This window comes from Eptatretus burgeri, chromosome 6 (assembly GCF_056783735.1).
Source record: "Eptatretus burgeri isolate ZD-2024b chromosome 6, Ebu_testis_v1, whole genome shotgun sequence".
NCBI lineage: Eukaryota > Metazoa > Chordata > Myxini > Myxiniformes > Myxinidae > Eptatretus > Eptatretus burgeri.
The window spans coordinates 13,805,791-13,830,832 of NC_140966.1; the positions used below are offsets into that span (position 1 = coordinate 13,805,791).

General features: G+C 37.4%; 1 long non-coding RNA gene across 1 annotated transcript in view; it reads left to right on the plus strand.

Moving 5' to 3' along the window:
• The first annotated feature begins 15,290 nt into the window (after positions 1-15,290).
• The window catches only part of LOC147024323 (uncharacterized), a 63,243-nt gene continuing 53,491 nt past the window's right edge, over positions 15,291-25,042 (plus strand). Inside the window, exon 1 of the long non-coding RNA XR_015058815.1 lies at positions 15,291-15,404. This is a non-coding gene — a long non-coding RNA (uncharacterized LOC147024323). The remainder of the gene's footprint in view (positions 15,405-25,042) is intronic.

A 25,042-nucleotide genomic window follows, 5' to 3' on the forward strand; every position in this document is an offset into this window, starting at 1 on the left:
TACGTCTACAAATTATGTACAATTAGAATGCGAGTACATGTATAAAGTATGTACAATTAGAATGTGAGTACGTGTTTAAAGTATGTACAATTATGATGTGAGTACATGTTTCAAGTATGTATATGTATAAAGTATGTTCAATTAGAATGTGAGTACGTCTATAAAGTATGTACAATTTGAATGTGAGTACGTGTATAAAGAATGTACAATTACAATGTGATACATGTATAAAGTATGCACAATTAGAATGTGATACATGTATAAAGTATGTACAATTAGAATGTGAGTATGTCCATAAAGTATGTGCAATTAGATTGTGAGTACATGTTTCAAGTATGTTGAATAAGAATGCGAGTACGTGTATAAAGTGGGTACAAGTCGAATGTGAGTTAGTGAATGAAGTATGTACAATTAGAATGTGAGTACATGTTCCAAGTATGTTGAATTAGAATGTGAATACGTGTATAAAGTGGGTATAAGTAGAATGTGAGTGTCGATAAAGTATGTACAATTAGAATGCATGTACAATTATAATGTGAGTACATGTCTAAAGTATGTTCAAGTCCAATGTGAGTACATATATAAAGTATTATAATTAGAATGTGAGTACGTGTATAAACTATGAACAATTAGAATGTGAGTAAGTGTATAAAGTATGTACAATTAGAATGTAAGTATGCCTATAAAGTATGTTCAATTAGAATGCGAGTACATCTATAAAGTATTATGATTAGAATGTGAGTGTGTATAAAGTGGGTACAAGTAGAATGTGAGTACATGTTTCAAGTATGAACAATTATAATGTGAGTACATGTTTCAAATATGAACAATTATAATGTGAGTACATGTATAAAGTATGCACAATTAGAATGTGAGTACATGTTGAAAGTATGTACAATTAGAATGTGAGTACATGTTTCAAGTATGTACATGTATAAAGTATGTTCAATTAGAATGTGAGTACGTCTATAAAGTATGTACAATTTGAATGTGAGTACGTGTATAAAGTATGTACAATTGGAATGTGATGCATGTATAAAGTATGTACAATTAGAATGTGAGTATGTCTATAAAGTATGTACAATTAGAACCTGAGTAAGTGTTTAAAGTATGTACAATTAGAATGTGAGTACGTGTTTAAAGTATGTACAATTGGAATTTGAGTACGTGTTTCAAGTATGTACAATTAGAATGTGAGTACGTCTATAAAGTATGTACAATTAGAATGTGAGTACATGTATAAAGTATGTACAATTAGAATGTGAGTACGTGTTTAAAGTATGTACAATTAGAATGTGAGTACATGTTTCAAGTATGTATATGTATAAAGTATGTTCTATTAAAATGTGAGTACGTCTATAAAGTATGTACAATTTGAATGTGAGTACGTCTATAAAGTATTACAATTAGAATGTGAGTACGTGTATAAAGTATGTACATTTAGAATGTGAGTACGTGTATAAAGTATGTACAATTAGAATGTGAGTACGTCTATAAAGTATTACAATTAGAATGTGAGTACGTGTATAAAGTATGTACAATTAGAATGTATGTGTATAAAGTATGTACAATTAGAATGTGAGTACATGTTTCAAGTATGTTGAATTATAATGTGAGTATGTGTATAAAGTGGGTACTAGTAGAATGTGAGTACATGTTTCTAGTATGAACAATTATAATGTGAGTACATGTTTCAAGAATGAACAATTATAATGTGAGTACATGTATAAATTATGTTCAATTAGAATGTGAGTACGTCTATAAAGTATGTACAATTAGAATGTGAGTACGTGTATAAAGTATGTACAATTAGAATGTGAGTACGTGTATAAAGTATGTACAATTAGAATGTGAGTACGTGTATAAAGTATGTACAATTAGAATGAGAGTACGTGTATAAAGTGGGTACAAGTAGAATGTATGTCTATAAAGTATGTACAATTAGAATGTGAGTACATGTTTCAAGTATGTTGAATTAGAATGTGAGTACATGTATATAGTGGGTACAAGTGGAATGTGAGTTGGTGAATAAAGTATGTACAATTCGAATGTGAGTACATGTATAAAGTGGGTTACAAGTAGAATGTGAGTATGTGAATAAAGTATGTAAAATTAGAATGTGAGTACGTGTTTATAGTATGTACAATTAGAATGTGCGTACGTATATAAAGTATGTACAATTAAAATGTGAGTACGTGTTTAAAGTATGTACAATTAGAATGTGAGTACGAGTATAAAGTATGTACAATTAGAATGTGAGTACGTATATAAAGTATGTACAATTAAAATGTGAGTACGTGTATAAAGTATGTACAATTAGAATGTGAGCACGTTTCAAGTATGTTCAATGAGAATGTCAGTACGTGTTTAAAGTATGTACAATTAGAATGTGAGTACATGTTTAAAATTGTGTACAATTAGAATGTGAGCACATGTTTAAAAGTGTGTACAATTAGAATGTGAGTACATGTTTAAAATTGTGTACAATTAGAATGTGAGTACATGTTTAAAAGTGTGTACAATTAGAATGTGAGTACATGTTTAAAAGTGTGTACAATTAGAGTGTGAGCACATGTTTCAAGTATGTTCAATTAGAATGTGAGTACATGTTTTAAAAGTGTGTACAATTAGAATTTGAGTAAGTGTTAAAAGTGTGTACAATTAGAATGTGAGTATGTGTTGAAGTATGTACTATTAGAAAGTGAGTACGTGTTTAAAGTGTGTACAATTAGAATGTGAGCACATGTTTCAAGTATGTTCAATTAGAATGTGAGTACATGTTTTAAAGTGTGTATAATTAGAATGTGAGTACGTGTATAAAGTATGTACAATTAGAATGTGAGCACGTGTTTCAAGTATGTTCAATTTGAATGTGAGTACGTGTTTAAAGTGTGTACAATTAGAATGTGAGTACGTGTTTAAAAGTGTGTACAATTAGAATGTGAGTACACGTTTAAAATTGTGTACAATTAGAATGTGAGTACATGTTTAAAGTGTGTACAATTAGAATGTGAGTACATGTTTAAAAGTGTGTACAATTAGAATGTGAGTACGTGTATAAAGTATGTACAATTAGAATGAGAGTACGTGTATAAAGTGGGTACAAGTAGAATGTATGTCTATAAAGTATGTACAATTAGAATGTGAGTACATGTTTCAAGTATGTTGAATTAGAATGTGAGTACATGTATATAGTGGGTACAAGTGGAATGTGAGTTGGTGAATAAAGTATGTACAATTCGAATGTGAGTACATGTATAAAGTGGGTTACAAGTAGAATGTGAGTATGTGTATAAAGTATGTAAAATTAGAATGTGAGTACGTGTTTAAAGTATGTACAATTAGAATGTGCGTACGTATATAAAGTATGTGCAATTAAAATGTGAGTACGTGTTTAAAGTATGTACAATTAGAATGTGAGTACGAGTATAAAGTATGTACAATTAGAATGTGAGTACATATATAAAGTATGTACAATTAAAATGTGAGTACGTGTTTAAAGTATGTACAATTAAAATGTGAGTACGTGTATAAAGTATGTACAATTAGAATGTGAGTACGTATATAAAGTATGTACAATTAAAATGTGAGTACGTGTATAAAGTATGTACAATTAGAATGTGAGCACGTTTCAAGTATGTTCAATTAGAATGTGAGTACGTGTTTAAAGTATGTACAATTAGAATGTGAGTACATGTTTAAAATTGTGTACAATTAGAATGTGAGCACATGTTTAAAAGTGTGTACAATTAGAATGTGAGTACATGTTTAAAATTGTGTACAATTAGAATGTGAGTATATGTTTAAAAGTGTGTACAATTAGAATGTGAGTACATGTTTAAAAGTGTGTACAATTAGAGTGTGAGCACATGTTTCAAGTATGTTCAATTAGAATATGAGTACATGTTTTAAAAGTGTGTACAATTAGAATTTGAGTAAGTGTTAAAAGTGTGTACAATTAGAATGTGAGTCGGTGTACGTGTTCAAGTATGTGCAATTAGAATGTGAATATGTGTTGAAGTATGTACTATTAGAAAGTGAGTATGTGTTTAAAGTGTGTACAATTAGAATGTGAGCACATGTTTCAAGTATGTTCAATTAGAATGTGAGTACATGTTTTAAAGTGTGTATAATTAGAATGTGAGTACGTGTATAAAGTATGTACAATTAGAATGTGAGCACGTGTTTCAAGTATGTTCAATTTGAATGTGAGTACATGTTTAAAGTGTGTACAATTAGAATGTGAGTACGTGTTTAAAAGTGTGTACAATTAGAATGTGAGTACACGTTTAAAATTGTGTACAATTAGAATGTGAGTACATGTTTAAAATTGTGTACAATTAGAATGTGAGTACATGTTTAAAAGTGTGTACAATTAGAATGTGGGTACATGTTTAAAAGTGTATACAATTAGATTGTGAGCACATGTTTAAAAGTGTGTACAATTAGAATGTGATACATGTATAAAGTATGTACAATTAGAATGTGAGTATGTCTATAAAGTATGTACAATTCGAATGTGAGTAAGTGTTTAAAGTATGTACAATTAGAATGTGAGTACATGTTTAAAAGTGTGTACAATTAAAATGTGAGTACGTGTTTAAAGTGTGTACAATTAGAATGTGAGTACATGTTTTAAAGTGTGTACAATTAGAATTTGAGTAAGTGTTAAAAGTTTGTACAATTAGAATGTGAGTCGGTGTACGTGTTCAAGTATGTGCAATTAGAATGTGAGTATGTGTTGAAGTATGTACTATTAGAAAGTGAGTACGTGTTTCAAGTGTGTACAATTAGAATGTGAGCACATGTTTCAAGTATGTTCAATTAGAATGTGAGTACATGTTTAAAAGTGTGTACAATTAGATTGTGAGCACATGTTTAAAAGGGTGTACAATTAGAATGTGAGCACATGTTTCAAGTATGTTCAATTAGAATGTGAGTACGTGTTTAAAGTGTGTACAATTAGAATGTGAGTACATGTTTAAAAGTGTGTACAATTAGAATGTGAGTACATGTTTAAAAGTGTGTACAATTAGAATGTGAGTACATGTTTAAAAGTGTGTACAATTAGAGTGTGAGCACATGTTTCAAGTATGTTCAATTAGAATGTGAGTACGTGTTTAAAGTTGTGTACAATTAGAATGTGAGTACGTGTTTAAAAGTGTGTACAATTAGAATGTGAGTACGTGTTTAAAGTGTTACAATTAGAATGTGATTACATGTTTAAAAGTGTGTACAATTAGAATTTGAGTACGTGTTAAAAGTGTGTACAATTAGAATGTGAGTAGGTGTATGTGTTCAAGTATGTGCAATTAGAATTTTTTGTGCATGTGTTCAAGTATGTACTATTAGAATGTGAGTACGTGTTTAAAGTGTGTACAATTAGAATGTGAGCACATGTTTCAAGTATGTTCAATTAGAATGTGAGTACGTGTTTAAAGTGTGTACAATTAGAATGTGAGTACATGTTTAAAAGTGTGTACAATTAGAATGTGAGCACATGTTTAAAAGGGTGTACAATTAGAATGTGAGCACATGTTTCAAGTATGTTCAATTAGAATGTGAGTACATGTTTAAAAGTGTGTACAATTAGAATGTGAGTACATGTTTAAAAGTGTGTACAATTAGAATGTGAGTACATGTTTAAAAGTGTGTACAATTAGAGTGTGAGCACATGTTTCAAGTATGTTCAATTAGAATGTGAGTACGTGTTTAAAGTTGTGTACAATTAGAATGTGAGTACGTGTTTAAAAGTGTGTACAATTAGAATGTGAGTACGTGTTTAAAGTGTTACAATTAGAATGTGATTACATGTTTAAAAGTATGTACTATTAGAATGTGAGTACGTGTTTAAAGTGTGTACAATTAGAATGTGAGCACATGTTTCAAGTATGTTCAATTAGAATGTGACTACGTGTTTGAAAGTGTGTACAATTAGAATGTGAGCACGTGTATAAAGTATGTACAATTAGAATGTGAGCACGTGTTTCAAGTATGTACATGTATAAAGTATGTTCAATTAGAATGTGGGTACGTCTATAAAGTATGTACAATTTGAATGTGAGTACGTGTATAAAGTATGTACAATTGGAATGTGATACATGTATAAAGTATGTACAATTACAATGTGAGTATGTCTATAAAGTATGTACAATTAGAATCTGAGTACGTGTTTAAAGTATGTACAATTAGAATGTGAGTACGTGTTTAAAGTATGTACAATTGGAATTTGAGTACGTGTTTCAAGTATGTACAATTAGAATGTGAGTACATGTATAAAGTATGTACAATTAGAATGTGAGTACGTGTTTAAAGGATGTACAATTAGAATGTGAGTACATGTTTCAAGTATGTATATGTATAAAGTATGTTCTATTAAAATGTGAGTACGTCTATAAAGTATGTACAATTTGAATGTGAGTACGTCTATAAAGTATTACAATTAGAATGTGAGTACGTGTATAAAGTATGCACGTTTAGAATGTGAGTACGTGTATAAAGTATGTACAATTAGAATGTGAGTACGTCTATAAAGTATTACAATTAGAATGTGAGTACGTGTATAAAGTATGTACAATTAGAATGTGAGTACGTGTATAAAGTATGTACAATTAGAATGTATGTGTATAAAGTATGTACAATTAGAATGTGAGTACATGTTTCAAGTCTGTTGAATTATAATGTGAGTATGTGTATAAAGTGGGTACTAGTAGAATGTGAGTACATGTTTCAAGTATGAACAATTATAATGTGAGTACATGTTTCAAGAATGAACAATTATAATGTGAGTACATGTATAAATTATGTTCAATTAGAATGTGAGTATGTCTATAAAGTATGTACAATTAGAATGTGAGTACGTGTATAAAGTATGTACAATTAGAATGTGAGTACGTGTATAAAGTATGTACAATTAGAATGAGAGTACGTGTATAAAGTGGGTACAAGTATAATGTATGTCTATAAAGTATGTACAATTAGAATGTGAGTACATGTTTCAAGTATGTTGAATTAGAATGTGAGTACATGTATATAGTGGGTACAAGTGGAATGTGAGTTGGTGAATAAAGTATGTACAATTCGAATGTGAGTACATGTATAAAGTGGGTTACAAGTAGAATGTGAGTATGTGTATAAAGTATGTAAAATTATAGAATGTGAGTACGTGTTTAAAGTATGTACAATTAGAATGTGCGTACGTATATAAAGTATGTACAATTAAAATGTGAGTACATGTTTAAAGTATGTACAATTAGAATGTGAGTACGAGTATAAAGTATGTACAATTAGAATGTGAGTACGTATATAAAGTATGTACAATTAAAATGTGAGTACGTGTATAAAGTATGTACAATTAGAATGTGAGTACGTATATAAAGTATGTACAATTAAAATGTGAGTACGTGTATAAAGTATGTACAATTAGAATGTGAGCACGTTTCAAGTATGTTCAATTAGAATGTGAGTACGTGTTTAAAGTATGTACAATTATAATGTGAGTACATGTTTAAAAGTGTGTACAATTAGAATGTGAGCACATGTTTAAAAGTGTGTACAATTAGAATGTGAGTACATGTTTAAAATTGTGTACAATTAGAATGTGAGTACATGTTTAAAAGTGTGTACAATTAGAATGTGAGTGCATGTTTAAAAGTGTGTACAATTCGATTGTGAGCACATGTTTAAAAGTGTGTACAATTAGAATGTGAGCACATGTTTCAAGTATGTTCAATTAGAATGTGAGTACATGTTTAAAATTGTGTACAATTAGAATGTGAGTACATGTTTAAAAGTGTGTACAATTAGAATGTGAGTACATGTTTAAAAGTGTGTACAATTAGAGTGTGAGCACATGTTTCAAGTATGTTCAATTAGAATGTGAGTACATGTTTTAAAAGTGTGTACAATTAGAATTTGAGTAAGTGTTAAAAGTGTGTACAATTTGAATGTGAGTCGGTGTACGTGTTCAAGTATGTGCAATTAGAATGTGAGTATGTGTTGAAGTATGTACTATTAGAAAGTGAGTACGTGTTTAAAGTGTGTACAATTAGAATGTGAGCACATGTTTCAAGTATGTTCAATTAGAATGTGAGTACATGTTTTAAAGTGTGTATAATTAGAATGTGAGTACGTGTATAAAGTATGTACAATTAGAATGTGAGCACGTGTTTCAAGTATGTTCAATTTGAATGTGAGTACGTGTTTAAAGTGTGTACAATTAGAATGTGAGTACGTGTTTAAAAGTGTGTACAATTAGAATGTGAGTACACGTTTAAAATTGTGTACAATTAGAATGTGAGTACATGTTTAAAATTGTGTACAATTAGAATGTGAGTACATGTTTAAAAGTGTGTACAATTAGAATGTGAGTACGTGTATAAAGTATGTACAATTAGAATGAGAGTACGTGTATAAAGTGGGTACAAGTAGAATGTATGTCTATAAAGTATGTACAATTAGAATGTGAGTACATGTTTCAAGTATGTTGAATTAGAATGTGAGTACATGTTTAAAAGTGTGTACAATTAGATTGTGAGCACATGTTTAAAAGTGTGTACAATTAGAATGTGAGTACATGTTTAAAAGTGTGTACAATTAGAATGTGAGCACATGTTTCAAGTATGTTCAATTAGAATGTGAGTACGTGTTTAAAGTGTTACAATTAGAATGTGATTACATGTTTAAAAGTGTGTACAATTAGAATTTGAGTACGTGTTAAAAGTGTGTACAATTAGAATGTGAGTAGGTGTATGTGTTCAAGTATGTGCAATTCGAATTTTTTGTGTATGTGTTCAAGTATGTGCAATTCGAATTTTTTGTGTATGTGTTCAAGTATGTTCTATTAGAATGTGAGTACGTGTTTAAAGTGTGTACAATTAGAATGTGAGCACATGTTTCAAGTATGTTCAATTAGAATGTGAGTACGTGTTTGAAAGTGTGTACAATTAGAATGTGAGTACGTGTATAAAGTATGTACAATTAGAATGTGAGCACGTGTTTCAAGTATGTTTAATTTGAATGTAAGTACGTGTTTAAACGATGCACAATTAGAATGTGAGTACATGTTTAAAAGTGTGTACAATTAGAGTGTGAGCACATGTTTCAAGTATGTTCAATTAGAATGTGAGTACGTGTTTAAAGTGTTACAATTAGAATGTGATTACATGTTTAAAAGTGTGTACAATTAGAATTTGAGTACGTGTTAAAAGTGTGTACAATTAGAATGTGAGTAGGTGTATGTGTTCAAGTATGCGCAATTAGAATTTTTTGTGTATGTGTTCAAGTATGTACTATTAGAATGTGAGTACGTGTTTAAAGTGTGTACAATTAGAATGTGAGCACATGTTTCAAGTGTGTACAATTAGAATGTGAGCACATGTTTCAAGTATGTTCAATTAGAATGTGAGTACGTGTTTGAAAGTGTGTACAATTAGAATGTGAGTACGTGTATAAAGTATGTACAATTAGAATGTGAGCACGTGTTTCAAGTATGTTCAACTTGAATGTAAGTACGTGTTTAAACGATGCACAATTAGAATGTGAGTACATGTTTAAAATTGTGTACAATTAGAATGTGAGTACATGTTTAAAAGTGTGTACAATTAGAATGTGAGTACATGTTTAAAATTGTGTACAATTAGAATGTGAGTACATGTTTAAAAGTGTGTACAATTAAAATGTGAGTACGTGTTTAAAGTGTGTACAATTAAAATGTGAGTACGTGTTTAAAGTGTGTACAATTAGAATGTGAGTACATGTTTTAAAAGTGTGTACAATTAGAATTTGAGTAAGTGTTAAAAGTGTGTACAATTAGAATGTGAATAGGTGTACGTGTTCAAGTATGTGCAATTAGAATGTGAGTATGTGTTGAAGTATGTACTATTAGAAAGTGAGTACGTGTTTCAAGTGTGTACAATTAGAATGTGAGCACATATTTAAGGGGGCTGTCACACCTTGAGGATTTAGCCAGCGTATGCTGATTTATGAAAAATTAGTTTAAAATGCTGGCACACGTCGAATACGTTATGGATAAGTTTTGTATACGTTATGTGCACGCTGAAAAACACTACCATAGGTCGTATTACGCTGGTTTAAAACGTTGTACTTTTTGGTTGTCCAAAAAATTTTGCGTGCTTGAAATTTTTCGACGTACTCGGCGTTTGGCTCACACGTTCCGCTATGCTGGCCATAAGTTGGAGGCACGTTATGCAATTGTTGACACGCGTTTATTGTATGTTACTCATAAGTCGAAACACGTAGAGGTAACATTCGCGTACCCGAAACTTATTTTTAACCTATGAGTAACGTTTTGTAAGCACGCTACACGAACGTTGTTCACACTTTGCAACACGCTACTTGAAAGTTCCTCATACGTCGAAACACATCAAAGTAATGTTTAGGGTACCCGTGACTTATTTATAACGTGCTTGGGAATTATTACGTGATGCATATGCGAGACTATGGTTGGGCATCGGTTGTGGACGACTAAAACACGATAAACAATCGTTCGTATAACTTATCTATAAGTTATCGAAGCGTTCTGTGTTCATTACTAGTACATTATGCATTTGTCAAAGTCGTTTTTAATACTTTAAAAAGTAAAACAAAGAAATATTTCATCGTGGGAATGAGGAAAAAAAATAGCCGAAAAGAACATCGAACAATGGTGCAAAGTAGTCTCCTATTCGTGGACGATAAGAGGATCCATCATCACCCACACCCTCCGCATCACGCTCACATACTACTACTGACATAGACATACTACTACTGCCAATGCTACGACTACAACTACTACTATTACTACTGTCACGCACACCAACGACTGCTTATAGTATTACTACTACTGATACTACTGGCATTGACATCTACTCAACATGGAGTCTGGAACAATGATGGCTTCCTCTTGTGAAGCCCATTTATATATACCAATTCCCCTTACCGCTGCCAATACGCCATTACACGGTAGATGTAAGTTAGAAACACGTTCAGTTAGTGCTGTGGTCGTCTGGAAGACGTCAGTCTAATTAGTCTGCATAAGACAATGTGCGTTTGAGATACGTTACACATAGGTTCATAGCATGTTACTCAAAGGTTAGAAGCACGTTATACTTAGGTTTAAAGCATGCTACACATCGGTTAAACGCACGTTACTCATAGGTTCATAGCACGCTAGTCATTGGTTCAAGGCAAGTTACAAATAGGTTCAATGCACGTTACTCATAGGTTTCAAGCATGTTAAACATAGGTTCAGAGCACGCTACTCATGGGTTAAAAGGACGTTACCCATTGGTTGAAAATTCGTTGCGGGTTTGTTAAATATTACCTTGACGTATTTCGACATATGAGCAACCTACAAGTAACGTATGTCCGTCCTGTGTAAATGATCGCGGAGCGTGCCAGGAACATATGACAACGCATGCGGAACATGTTAGCTATACGCCGAGTACGTCGTAAAATTTTCAGCATGCTTGAAATTTCACGACGTATTACACGTACCACGTAATATGACAGCGTACTTCATTGTTTTCCAGCCTACTCTTAACGTATACACAACTTACCCATACCGTATTTGAAGTGTGCCAGCGTTTTAGATACATTTTTCATAGGCTGGCATACGCTGGCAAAATCGTCAAGGTGTGATTGCGATGTTGACACTTCAAATTCTCAGGCGGTTATGATTTAACTCGGCGTCCGGCAGGTTCTTATCAGGCTACGCCACGAGTTTGCCGGCGATACGTTTAGCGCGCTATGCGTAAGTTAAACTATCGTTGGACATAGGTTGTGAACGCCGACAACAGGCTAAGCATTCGTTGATAAAAGTTATCAATAACACAACGAAACGTTCTGTGCCCATTACTAATATGTTCTGCATATGACCAACACGTTATGAATACGCCCAAAACCTTAAAGAAAAACATCAAAATTTCAGCGTACGCCAACGTTTTACATACATTTTTATACGTTGCCATTGCTGGTTAAAACGTCAAGGTGTGACAGGGCCCTAAAGTGTGTACAATTAGAATGTGAGTAGGTGTACGTGTTCAAGTATGTTCAATTAGAATGTGAGTATGTGTTAAAAGTGTGTACAATTAGAATGTGAGTACGTGCTTAAAAGTGTGTACAATTAGAATGTGAGTACATGTTTAAAAGTGTGTACAATTAGAGTGTGAGCACATGTTTCAAGTATGTTCAATTAGAATGTGAGTACGTGTGTGTACAGTTAGAATGTGAGTAGGTGTACGTGTTCAAGTATGTTCAATTAGAATGTGAGTATGTGTTAAAAGTAGGTACAATTAGAATGTGAGTACGTGTTTAAAGTGTGTACAATTAGAATGTGAGTATGTGTTTAAAGTGTGTGCAATTAGAATGTGAGTATGTGTTCAAGTATGTACTATTAGAATGTGAGTACATGTTTAAAAGTGTGTACAATTAGAATGTGAGTACGTGTTAAAAGTGTGTACAATTAGAATGTGAGTACGTGTTAAAAGTGTGTACAATTAGAATGTGAGTATGTGTTCAAGTATGTACTATTAGAATGTGAGTACATGTTTAAAAGTGTGTACAATTAGAATGTGAGTACGTGTTAAAAGTGTGTACAATTAGAATGTGAGTACGTGTTTAAAGTGTATACAATTAGAATGTGATTATGTGTTCAAGTATGTACTATTAGAATGTGAGTACGTGTTTAAAGTGTGTACAATTAGAATGTGAATATGTGTTTAATTGTATGTACAATTAGAATGTGAGTACGTGTTTAAAGTGTGTACAATTAGAATGTGAGTACGTGTTTAAAGTGTGTACAATTAGAATGTATGTGTTAAAAGTGTGTACAATTAGAATGTGAGTATGTGTTTAAAGTGTGTACAATTAGAATGTGAGTACGTGTTTAAAGTGTGTACAATTAGAATGTGAGTACGTGTTTAAAGTGTGTACAATTAGAATGTATGTGTTAAAAGTGTGTACAATTAGAATGTGAGTATGTGTTCAAGTTTGTACTATTAGAATGTGAGTATGTGTTTAAAGTGTGCACAATTAGAATGCGAGTATGTGTTCAAGTATGTACTATTAGAATGCGAGTACGTGTTTAAAGTGTGTACATTTAGAATGTAAGTACGTGTTAAAAGTGTGTACAATTAGAATGTGAGTACGTGTTTAAAGTGTGCACAATTAGAATGTGAGTATGTGTTAAAAGTGAGTACAATTAGAATGTGAGTATGTGTTCAAGTATGTACTATTAGAATGTGAGTACGTGTTAAAAGTGTGTACATTTAGAATGTGAGTACGTGTTTAAAGTGTGTATAATTAGAATGTGAGTAGGTGTACGTGTTCAAGTACGTGCAATTAGAATGTGAGTATGTGTTCAAGTATGTACAATTAGAATGTGACTACATGTTTAAAATTGTGTACAATTAGAATGTGAGTAGGTGTACGTGTTCAAGTACGTGCAATTAGAATGTGAGTATGTGTTCAAGTATGTACAATTAGAATGTGACTACATGTTTAAAAGTGTGTACAATTAGAATGTGAGTAGGTGTACGTGTTCAAATATGTGCAATTGGAATGTGAGTATGTGTTCAAGTATGTACTATTAGAATGTGAGTTCAGCAAATGTATAAAGTACTGTGGGGTGTGCTTACACATTGCAAGCTACAATGAACTGTGTTTCCCCATTGTCTCACGTCGTTCACCTGTATTTATTTTTTCCTTTATTTACTTTCATTTTTTAATTTCCATTTATTTTCAGATATTTTAATTTACTGACACTTTCCAACAGGTGTGTGATTTTTCCCCACTGTAGCTTTCTTATGCTACCCGGAATTTCAGCTTTCTCCGTCAACCAGAACATACCGAACATTAATATCAGTCAGAGTCAGTCAGTGATTCAATAAGTGAGTGGTTGGAATGCCCTTTATATACTGCATATTATATATAAGTACACAACCTAGTTGATGAATGTTTAATTGTGTGCACATAACCATGCAAGTAAATAATGATTTTTTTGATGCTCCGTGATTATTGCAATGATGGATTTTTCTTTTGGAATGCAGTGCAAAATATTTTGACTTAAGTCTTTGCAATGTTTGGTTTGCACGCTCGATGTGGTGGCCACGGTCCAACACTGGAAAACAATGCCGTTTTAGTTATCGGTGACCGAGAGCAACCCAGCTCCACACAGCGTCACAGCTCAGCAGGCGAGTGACAGATTGACTGCAACGGGCAATGGGAAACGTCTCACTATGTGCAAGGAATTTCAATTGATGTGTCGAGAGGCTCCTGAGAAACCATGATGCATTCCAGGGCATGTGCTGGTTCATGGGGAAAGCGAGCATACTGATCTGAAATTGAAAGCTTAGTATCGCTGGTGCGGTCAATTCAGCACGTTAGCAAAAAATCCAGCAAATTCCTTTTCGGACAAACGGACAAGTTGAGTTCTGCGTTGAAGATCTAGAAGGGTAATTAAACTCGGAATTTCATATTTGATGCTTTCGCAACAGTGCCAACAAACAGGATCTACACATCCAAAGAAGACCCACAAATAAAGAAACAAGACAGAAATTTAACAATGCAGAGCCTCGGAGCCTCTTTTGCTCCAACGAAGGGTTAATGCCTGAAACGTCAGCTTTTCCATGCGTCCCACGGTGGTTTAGCATACCTTAGTCGATGTCCTATTGATTTCATCCACTCATGAGAAACCTCTGCCACATGTCGAAGGTGTTGGTTGGCCTCATGGAGGTTCTGTTTCAGCATTTCTCGTTCAATGTCCCTCTTTTCTGTAGATGTAGCACTTTGGTGAATGGTGCTGCACCATGTGAACAAGTTTTTCCCAGACCTCTGCTGGGATTTTTGCAGATATCTCATGGTGTTTGATAACATCTGTGTATCTTAGATGCTGCCCACCATGTGATATTGAACCTGAACTCAATTGGCCTTAAATCTTGTGATCTTGTGAGAAACACTTTGGCTGAACCAATTTGGTGTTCAATAGGATTGTTGCAGCGGCATGTTGCAACTACAGCGGCACAGCCGTACCTCCAGAAAAATGATGCAGCCACATATATACATGTATACCAAACAAAGTATACAACAAGCCCGTTTGATGTATTGCAGGAAGAAGGCCTGTATACCTCCTTCAACTGCTGTTGGAGGTGTTTGGCACACTCACCACATGCGCACTATCAGTATGAGGCCATTGCTACGAGCTGGGGGGATTGGATAAGGCTTTGTAATGTATAGTATGTAGACATAAATTTTGCTTTGTGGGAACTTGCTTCATGTGTTTACTGTTTGAGATTTTAGCACAAGTCTTCTTTCTTCTTCTTTCGTATAATGCAGCACTTGGCGTGGGTATCATCATCTATTCGGGGGCACGGAAGTACCGCTGATACAGTGTCTGAAGGTTAGAGGTGAGTGTGTCTACCTCTAGGTTACTCTGCCAGTCCCATACTCTTGTCTCATATGTATTAATATTGTTGCGGTTCTCGGAACCGCATGCATACAACAGATAGGTGTCCCAAGACGGTTATTCCATTATTATACGTGAAGATAGTCCCCTTCCTTTTGTTTAGCGGGACAACAAGGGAGTGTGTTGCAATGATAAATAGCTAGGGTTGCTTCAATCATTTCATCCCCACTCTTATTCTTCTTTTCTGATTATTCCTGAGGTAAATCAGCCACGTGCATGCGGCGCGCGGTGGGGAAACTGCAGCGCGTGCGGCGCTGCGGTGGGGAAACTGCAGCGAGTCATGTGGTGTGCTAGTTGGTGCTAGACTGTCGGCTCGAGCTTCCGATGGTCTGGGGAGAATTACCGATTGCATTAGAAAGGCATGCAAATGAATACCTCTTAAGAGGCTGCACGAATGGTGTTTTTCATGGCACAGGAAATATGGCCAGCACAACGCCCACGCTGCACGAGATACATATGGAGGCCAATAAAGCCAACTCCAAGCGATGTTGGGCAGGATACGAGTTTGCGAGTAGAAGCGGCTTGTTCTTTTTTAAACCTCAATCCCCGACGCATGTTGGTGTTCGCCCTGTGCACACTCTAGCGGAGTCGTGTGAACGCGAGCGCTGGCCACGTGCGTAATGGCGGAACCGCGCACATTGTATGGAATGTACTCGAAAGCAGACGCATACGCCGCTCGTGAAACGTGCGTGGATTTATCCATGGAGATGTACCTTTGGTCCTCGCTGGCAGCGGTGGATTCTCCATGGATGGTGAACATCTTCCCGTCTCTGCGGCCTGTGAGGCTGCGATCGAGCCAGGGAATGTACAGTGCGGGCCACGTTGGTGCGTGCGGAACGAACGCGTTGATCGGCGCTGGTCGGACGCCCAAGCGGGCATGTGGGACCCTTGACCGGTCGCCCAGGGGTTTTTGCGGGATGATTCGCATGCCAATTTCGGTGTGAGAGATTCATGTCATCTCATGGGTTCGGAGCGCAATATTGCCGCTGTTTGGGATGGCCTTGCCGGAAACGAAGTGAGGCGGTTTCCGGCCCAAGCTGGCGGGCCATGTGAGGGGTCAGGGCCAATCGGAGCGCCCGATTCCAGTGATGATGCTTGGATTCGGCATGGCCCTCCCCCCGAGCTGCGGGCCCTAAAAAAGTCGGGGCAGTCCCTCTGGCCCGGTCGGTCTGTGTTTTCCTGATCCTCGACTCTGCCTTCTCGTCTCCGCCCACATCGACATCGCCACGACCCGCCTCTTGCTCCTCGACTCCGCCTCCTGCTCCTCGACTCTGCCTCCTGCTCCTCGACTCTGCCTCCTCATCTCCGCCCACACCACGTCGACCCCACCCACATACCTGATCCCGCTTACTACTCCACCCTCAGCCTCTGGACTCCGCCACTTCTCCACTCAAGCTCCTCCTTCACGAGCATAGTCTCCACACATGCGGTTTGGCCCAGAGGCAACGCACTCACTGTCAGGTACCGCACCCTGGAGCATCCCCCCCCCCCCGAGACGTATTGGTGGCACGTCGTGCTATCGGGCACACAGGAACCGAGATCATAGCCTCAACTCCCTCCCTTCCTAATTGCAAAACTCCCTCTTCATTGGGTTTTCTGTGTGTGTGTGTGTGTGTGTGTGTGTGTGTGTGTGTGTGTGTGTGTGTGTGTGTGTGTGTGTGTGTGTGTGTGTGTGTGTGTGTGTGCGTGTGTGTGCGCGCGCGCGCACGCGCGCTGGCACCTGTCTGCTTAAGTAAGACTGTAGAAGATTGTTATCATTGTTATTGTTATTATTTCTGTGTTAAGTCTGCTCTGTGTCCCCTTTCGGAAGTTGCCAGTTTATTGTCGCACCACGCTTCTTTCTATCTCTGCACAACACACCCCGATACATCTTCACTGTGCCACATAGCTTTCCTCGCCTGCTTGTAAATGAATAATTATCATTTGGAATGTTCCCTGCTCGTTTTTGTCTTTTCTTCCATTGATCCAGCATGGTCCGAATCCAAGTTTAGCCGGGACTTTCTTCCCAACGATCCGTTCCTTTTAGCTGGTACGTCCTTGGCAGTGTCGCTCAGCTGCATTCGATCCGGTAAAGTGATCCGGTCGGGTAGAGTGATCTGGTTCGGTCAAGGCGTACCGACGACATGTTTCCCCGGTAATTAAACCACATAATTAATTAGGTAACCTGATTAACCCACAGACGGGAGGACCCAAGGTCATGTGGTTGAGTTATTGGCGTCTACGGTCGGTTAGGCAACCCACCGCGCCACGGAATTATCTGTGTGCGACGGCCTACAATTCCGGGGAGTCTGGTGGGAACCGATATAGCTTCCCCCACCTAGTGGTCTTCTCACCCGACCCCCCCCCCCCCCCGGCCCGCAACAATATCCTTTGTTTGGCTGTTAGCGTGCAGGCACAAAATAGGAGCTGTCAATGTAAAACGCAGGAAATTGACAACACAGGATAGGACAATTCCAATGATGACACACACAGACACACACAAACACACACACGCCTGTGGACAGTTACATCTTGTCTGTGAGTAAACTGACACATGCAATTCTGACATGTGAGAAAATATCACCACCACTTATTCCTTTTCCCTTGATATTCGTCATGGAATGAGGCACACGTATTGGAAAGCATGGATTACATATCGATCACAGCAACAGATGTTGATGATCGAACAGGTATACAACAAGACAATCGATCAAACGCTCACATCCTACTTTATTGGAGTTATTACATTTACAGTCAACAATATTTAGTTATTTCAGGACTGCTTTGAGGCCAGAAAGACGTGCTGCTAATTTAACTTCTGATGTGGTCGATGGATCAAAGCAGAACAATTCATACAGAAAAGTATCGAATATGGCTCTTAGAGATGTGTAGCACAGTATTAGATATCTAAATGCAGGGCGTTTTTTAAGGAACGTATCCCCCGTGAATACCGGGATCTGACAGTAGAGATAATAAATTGTATTTTGTAGATTCTTTCTTCCTCATAGGAGATAATTTTATCATTATTAAAGTGTATGAGCAGAGGGACCTGCCATTTTACAATCATGTGCACACGTCCAACTCACGAGTTCATGGAACACACTACCCCATGTAGTGTTCAAGTATATACCTCAATAGAAATAAAATGATATTAAATATAGTTTTTGAATTCTGAAAGTACTGTAGAGTGCGGGTGAAGCAATATTAGACACTTCCCTTATCGACCTTATAGACTTTAGGTAGTTGGTTGGAGACAGCAACCGCTCGGGGTTGCACTACCATTCTGACTTAGGAGCGTGAAAGTAGTGTCCGGAACCATCTTACACTCTCCGTGTCAGGATTTCTGGTCTTACTTTCTGTCTCACTCAAACTAAAGCTACCCAGGCTACCTTTAATCTCTCTTTCTTGCAAACAAACATCACACACTTTTCAAACAAACATCATACACTTTTCTGACTCACTCATTTTCACTACTCACTTCACATTCACTCTTTTATTCCTCCTTGTTTAATGCCTGGCCTCGATGAGGACAATTTAGTTAGTGACTGGAGCCTTCAACATTAAAAAAGAAAGAATAAAACAAGCTCGAATGAGCTAAAATCCTCTTCCTCTTAATGATGACGTCATAAAAACGAATATGACGTCATTGTGATGTATCAGGTTTGCGATAAATTATCTGTGCTATTGCCCGGCTTGATTCCCGCAAACATAATTCAAAAAGCTTGCCTAGTTTGGTAGATAATTTTTCAGGCAATTTCCATTAGCGGAGATATTTTGATGTCATAACTTTTTTTCTAGGAGGAATTTTCAAAATCGGAGATGGTTACTGTCTGTGCAGGGTATTTGTACATATATGTGCCAAGTTTCAGGAAGTTTCGATGAAAACTGTAGGCTGTGAAACAAAAAAGTCCACAAGAACAACAACGTGAGTAAGACTAAGAGATCCTCCACGAGGATCTAAAAAGAGAGCATGTCCAAGTACTGCCAAACGAGAAACCACCAAATAGAACATGTCCAAGTACTGCCAAACGAGAAACCACCAAATAGAACATGTCCAAGTACTGCCAAACGAGAAACCACCAAATAGAACATGTCCAAGTACTGCAAAGTGAGACACCACCATATCGAACATGCAAAGTACTGCTAAACGAGACACCACCATATAGAACATGCCATGTATTGCTAAGTGAGACACCACCATATAGAACATGTCCAAGTACTGCTAAACGAGACACCACCATATAGAACATGTCCAAGTACTGCTAAACGAGACACCACCAAAGAGAACATGTCCAAGTACTGCGAAACGAGGCACCACCAAATAGAACATGTCCAAGTACTGCTGAACGAGACACCACCATCAAGAACATGTCCAAGTACTGCTAAACATGACACCACCAAATAGAACATGTCCAAGTACTGCTAAATGAGACACCACCATCAAGAACATGTCCAAGTACTGCTAAACATGACACCACCAAATAGAACATGTCCAAGTCCTGCTAAACGAGACACCACCGTATAGAACATGTCCAATTACTGCTAAACGAGACACCACCAAATAGAACATGTTCAAATACTGCTAAATGAGACACCACCAAATAGAACATGTCCAAGTACTGCTAAGTGAGACACCACCATATAGAACATGCCATGTGCTGCTAAGTGAGACACCACCATATAGAACATGTCCAAGTACTGCTAAACGAGACACCACCAAATAGAACATGTCCAAGTACTGCTAAGTGAGACACCACTGTATAGAACATGTCCAATTACTGCTAAACGAGACACCACCAAATAGAACATGTTCAAATACTGCTAAATGAGACACCACCAAATAGAACATGTCCAAGTACTGCTAAGTGAGACACCACCATATAGAACATGTCCAAGTACTGCTAAACGAGACACCACCATATAGAACATGCCATGTACTGCTAAACGAGACACCACCATATAGAACATGCCATGTACTGCTAAACGAGACACCACCATATAGAACATGCCATGTACTGCTAAGTGAGACACCACCATATAAAACATGCCAAGTACTGCTAAACGAGACACCACCATATAGAACATGCCATGTACTGCTAAGTGAGACACCACCAAATAGAGCATGTCCAAGTACTGCTAAACGAGACATCACCATATAGAACATGTCCAAGTACTGCTGAACGAGACACCACCATATAGAACATGTCCAAGTACTGCTAAACGAGACACCACCATCAAGAACATGTCCAAGTACTGCTAAACATGACACCACCATCAAGAACATGTCCAAGTACTGCTAAACGAGACACCACCATATAGAACATGCCATGTACTGCTAAGTGAGACACCACCAAATAGAACATGTCCAAGTACTGCTAAACGAGACATCACCATATAGAACATGTCCAAGTACTGCTGAACGAGACACCACCATATAGAACATGTCCAAGTACTGCTAAACGAGACACCACCATATAGAACATGTCCAAGTACTGCTAAACATGACACCACCATCAAGAACATGTCCAAGTACTGCTAAATGAGACACCACCAAATAGAACATGTCCAAGTCCTGCTAAACGAGACACCACCAAATAGAACATGTCCAAGTACTGCTAAACGAGACACCACCATATAGAACATGCCATGTGCTGCTAAGTGAGACACCACCATATAGAACATGTCGAAGTACTGCTAAACGAGACACCACCAAATAGAACATGTCCAAGTACTGCTAAGTGAGACACCACCATATAGAACATGCCATGTACTGCTAAGTGAGACACCACCATATAGAACATGTCCAAGTACTGCTAAACGAGACACCTCCATATAGAACATGCCATGTGCTGCTAAGTGAGACACCACCATATAGAACATGTCCAAGTACTGCTAAACGAGACACCACCAAATAGAACATGTCCAAGTACTGCTAAGTGAGACACCACCATATAGAACATGTCCAAGTACTGCTAAACGAGACACCACCATATAGAACATGCCAAGTACTGCTAAACGAGACACCACCATATAGAAGATGCCAAGTACTGCTAAACGAGACACCACCAAATAGAACATGTCCAAGTACTGCTAAACGAGACACCACCATCAAGAACATGTCCAAGTACTGCGAAGTGAGACACCACCATATACAATATGTCCAAGTACTGCTAAATGAGATACCACCATGTAGAACATGTCCAAGTACTGCTAAACGAGATACCACCATATCGATCATGTCCAAGTACTTTCCATGCTTTGTCCCCCCCGCCCCCAAATTTCCTGCAGGGCTCACACGGTACACCATGAACCCCCTTCTGATGAAACTACCTAAATCCAGGATCACTGCTCACCTCCACTCATTTGTTTCTTCTTTTTTTCCCACCTCTGGAATCAACTTCCACATCCTCTTCAATCTCATTCTTCCCTCCAGGTCTTCAAGACTGCTGTTCACCACCATCTCAGATCGTCCTCAATCCAAAACCATGATCTTTTCTACCCTCGCTAACCCCACCCAAATCCCTCCTCATTCCAATTTTCCCTCCTTGGAGTTTCCTTCTGTATCCCTCTTGTCCACCTTATGCATCCTCCGTGTCAATCTTGTCCATCCCATGCATGCGTGTTTGGCATCCTGTTTTTGGCTGTTACGCCCTGATGCGCTCAGTGTACTAATTCTTCCATGAGCCTCGACTATGTATTCAAAAAAAAGTCGCATCAATAAATAAATTCCGGAATTTACTCCTGTTGACGCAGTGGATATCACACCACCCTATCTAAAACGTTGCATTATTTATTCATGCCTGTTATTTGTGTCCTTCATGACACATTTTAAAACAGTAGGTTTCCTGTTTGGAATGATTTTCAATTTTGTTTGACTGCCAGACAGGGCGACAGAGTAAAAACAATATCTCACTCCTCTCTGCACATGTGCAATGGGGATGAATACAAAATACTGGTCAAAGGCAGGTTTGTTTTCCAATTCATGCGGCCACATGGAATTATTGTTCAAAATATAACATTAAATTAAAATAACTTGTTAGTTGATCATAAACTGATGTTTACAGACAGATGGATGGATATGAACCAATTGCTTAATCTCACTTTCAGATTCGGGTGCACGGGCTAATGAACAGAGAGGGTGCACTTTCCTCCTAAGTGGTAGTTGATGAATATATTGGGAGGGAAATTGGCTTGGCCATGATGATTGACTCATCTTTCTTTGTCTTTGGGTTGTGCAGGTTGTTGAATGCCGCGTGTATTTTATATCTAGTCAAGTAATGAATGGAAAGATGAACAGATCATTTCGGTTCTGAAGCGTGGGTATGCCAGTGGGCAGAGGAAGGTGCACTTGATGTAGTTTTTTTTTTTTTAGCCCCTGCTAAATTTTTTATTTGCTGCATCAGACGAGGCCTGATTTGATGATGGAAATCTTTTGAAATAATCCAGACATTCCTTTCACCAACTCTTTTGCATCCTCAAGGACAATGGCTGCGCAGCTTTTCCTTGTGCTTTCGGGCCAAGTGGCTTCTTGGGCAATCCTCCCTAATATAATTGCATTAATTCTCATTCTGTGAAAATTGACTTCATTTCCTCCGTCTCTCCAAGCTTCTCATTATAAACGTGCACCATTTACAGCAGTGCACTAATCCTGCCGACTCATTGCCAGCTTCTTGCAAGGCTTCCCTTTTGTGTGCTTGCTGATAATTAATCACATTTCATGTGAACCTGCATACTTATCTGCTCACACAGCAACAAAAATACAACACATGCTGTTTACAAAAAAGAAACAAATTATATATTTTCAAGATAACCAAAAAAAAACATATTTCAAACTGAAAATCCACCCATCCATCCATTCGGACCTGTGCAGAGCATTGGTGTTTTCTCAGCAGGCTTCTTGGTGATTGGGTTCAATCCTGGAAGGGTCAACACTCCGACATGGGATACCTGCAAGCTGGCACTCATTTTGCCGACCTCAGAAGGATGACGGACAGAGTCAACCCCACCTGGTATTAATTCAACATCCGAGTGGGATTTGAACTCAGGGTCCTAGGAACTGAAAACGGTATGTTTTAAGTAATGATGTTCACTCGAACGTTTTAGAAACAGTCAAATTGTTTAATTCTGTTCAATGTTCTCTTTCGGATGTGTTATCGCATGGGTTATAGTGAGGATGATTGGCTCACACAGTTCAACTAGCGGAGTACAGCCAAGAGAGTGTGTTGTACATGAGTAAAAGTCTGAGTGCTGTAATATTTACTCTGGCAAAGCATCGTTCCAGGGTAAGTAAATCGGATCTCATGAAATTACATCGGCAGAGGGCAGACGGCCATGTTGGAAGTGGAAGAGAAAGGCATTCTGCTGAGATAGGCAAATGAACAAAAAGTACAATTGTAATAAAAAAGTCGACAGGTGATATGGTAGATTAAATGTGATCACCTGCCATTGCATTTCCATCATAGTTTGACGACCGGTTGTCATTACTATATGGTAGTTTGGTGCTGCAAATGCGAAATAAATATGAGGTAGTGATCGAAATGTTCTCATTAACTCATTGGTCGAGCCACTTTTTGAACCACAAAGAGCCTCTCCCTAGTTTTGCTCGAATCGATGAGATTTATTATCATAATATGGGCCAAGTCCCTTCATATCTGTGTGAGAGTTTCCCATAATCCCATCACACGGGCATGGTATGGATGGGTTCCTTTCAGCTACGGGCTGGAAGCCACATCTGAGCTTTCTTGCCTGCGTTTGAATCTCAATCCAGCTGAAAACTCTCGTCCTTGTTTTTCAATGCGTGTGCCATCCATCCAAAGGACACTAAGTTGGAGGACCTGCGTGCCAGCACAAGTTGCTGATGGACATTAAATATCCCACGCGTATTTCATAAAGAGGAGATGAGTTACTTCCAGCACCCTGGCTAAATTACAAATACCTGCGTAAATGGTACGGAGCTGCGTAACAGCTGTCTGGACAGCAGATTCTGCACTATAAACACAATGACTAACTCACATGCTTTATGTGAACAGCTATCTTCGACTATAAAGGGCAGCCATTGCTATTCGTCTTAGCTATGTTTTCAAAGGGGGTTGATTCCTTTTTTATATGTGAGCATTGGGGAACCCAGTGAAGAAGATGCATTCCTTATTAACCTCCGCCATCTTCGAAGATGGATGGAGGTTACTGTTTTCACCCCTTTCTGTTTGTTTGTTTGTTTGTTTGTGAACAGTATTACGGAAAAACTCCTCGAAGGATTTCGACAAAACTTGGTGGGGGGTTGGGTATGGTCCAAGGATCATGCCATTAAATTTTGGACTTGGTCCCCCCCCCCCCAAAAAAAATTGTCAGAGAAAAAAAAATATTTTTTTTTGCATTTCTACATGTTTGAAGTGATTTCCAACCCCCCCAAAAAAAATTGTCAGAGAAAAAATTTTTTTTTTTTGCATTTCTACATATTTAGTGATTTCCACCCCCCCCCCCTCCCAAAAAAATTGTTTGAGAAAAAAGTTTTTTTTTTGGATGTTTACATATTTTAGGTGATTTCCAACCCCCACCCAAAAAAAATTGTTAGCCCCCCCAAAAAAAGGATTTTTTTTTTGC